Below are 1,842 nucleotides of genomic sequence, written 5' to 3' on the forward strand. Positions count from 1 at the left end.
GCAGCTTTAGCTGCATCAAAAGTAAGATGAGGACAAGATGGCGGCGTCGGCTGAGTGACCCTTGGCCGGAGCCTGCGGGCAGCAGAGGCAGTGGCAGCGCTGCCCCAGCTCGGTAGGCGACCGCCAGCCCGCCACATCGCCACAAAAGTGACTGCACGGCGGCCGCCGCAACGAGTGGCCTTGCCTGAGTAGCCGAGCGAGACCCGCCCCGAAGAAGCCGAGCGGTCGGCGGGCCATTCCCCTTGGCCGATCGCGGCCCGAGACGCCCGAGTGGCCTCCGTCACCCGCCCCCGGCCGCCCCCCGCAGCCTCGCCTGGCGGGCAGCCCCGGAGGCCTCCATCCCCGCTCAGAGGTGTCAGGCTTGGCCACAGACTCTGTCTTCGCGGCATGGGATGGCGAGCAGCGGCGGCTCCAGGGCCGAGATCATCGTCGGAGTGAAGTACAAACTGGTGCGGAAGATCGGGTCCGGCTCCTTCGGGGACATTTACCTGGCGATCAACGTCACCAACGGTGAGGAAGTGGCCGTGAAGCTTGAGGCTCAGAAGGCCAGGCATCCCCAGTTGCTGTAGGAGAGCAAACTGTATAAGATTCCTCAAGGTGGGGTCGGCATTCCTCACATACGCTGGTATGGACAGGAAAAGGACTGTAATGTGCTAGTCATGGATCTTCTGGGACCCAGTCTCGAAGACCTCTTCAATTTTTGTTCAAGAAGATTCACGATGAAAACTGTACTTATGTTAGCTGACCAGATGATCATTAGAATTGAGTATGTGCATACAAAGAATTTTATACACAGAGACATTAAGCCAGATAACTTCCTAATGGGTATTGGGTGACACTGTAATAAGTTATTCCTTATTGATTTTGGTTTGGCCAAAAAGTACAGAGACAACAGGACAAGGCAACACATCCCATACAGAGAAGGTAAAAATCTCACTGGCACTGCCCGATATGCTAGCATCAACGCACATTTTGGTGTTGAGCAGAGCCGCCGAGATCACATGGAATCATTAGGATAGGTTTTGATGTATTTTATTAGAACCAGTCTGCCATGTCAAGGGCTAAAGGCTGCAACAAAGAAGCAGAAATATGAAAAGATTAGTGAAAAGAAGATGTCCACTCCTGTTGAAGTTTTATGTAAGGGGTTTCCTGCAGAATTTGCTATGTACTTAAACTATTGCCGTGGGCTGTGCTTTGAAGAAGCCCCAGATTACATGTATCTGAGGCACCTGTTCCGCATCCTTTTCTGGACCCTGAACCACCAATATGACTACACTTTTGATTGGACAATGTTGAAGCAGAAAGCCGCACAGCAGGCAGCCTCTTCCAGTGGGCAGGGTCAGCAGGACAAAACCCTCACAGGCAAGCTGACAGAACCAAGAGTAACATGAAAGGTTTCTAAGCATGAATTGAGGAACGGGAGAAGCAGAACAGATGGTTGGAGCAGCATTTGTTTCTCCCAAATCTAGACATTTTAGTTCATACGTACCCTAGCCATTGGTTGTGGACAACCATTTATTTGGTGTAAAGAACTTAATTTGAGTATAACCTTGCTCTAGGCAGCATTGGTGATGCTGTGTCCTGAGTTGCAGCCTCTGTAATTGTGAATATTAACTGAGATAGTGAAACAGGGTTTTCTATTGCATTTTTTCAAGTGGGAACGTTACCTATATGGTTGACACACATATTGGTGGGGAAATTGTGCATATGCCAATTTTTGTTAACTATTTTATTTGAACTATACTGCTTTGAGATCTCATTTCAGAAAATGGCATGAACAGTCTTCAGCCACAGTTGTGGTGGTTGTAAATGCTCACAATTGTGTCTTCTTAGGGTTGTTCC

General features: G+C 49.5%; 1 pseudogene; it reads left to right on the forward strand.

Annotated features, from left to right (window-relative positions):
* The first annotated feature begins 392 nt into the window (after nucleotides 1-392).
* LOC123463466 lies at nucleotides 393-1,402 on the forward strand (annotated as a pseudogene).
* The last annotated feature ends 440 nt before the right edge of the window (nucleotides 1,403-1,842 follow it).

The sequence above is a fragment of the Jaculus jaculus genome, chromosome 9 (assembly GCF_020740685.1).
Source record: "Jaculus jaculus isolate mJacJac1 chromosome 9, mJacJac1.mat.Y.cur, whole genome shotgun sequence".
Classification (NCBI taxonomy): Eukaryota; Metazoa; Chordata; class Mammalia; order Rodentia; family Dipodidae; genus Jaculus; species Jaculus jaculus.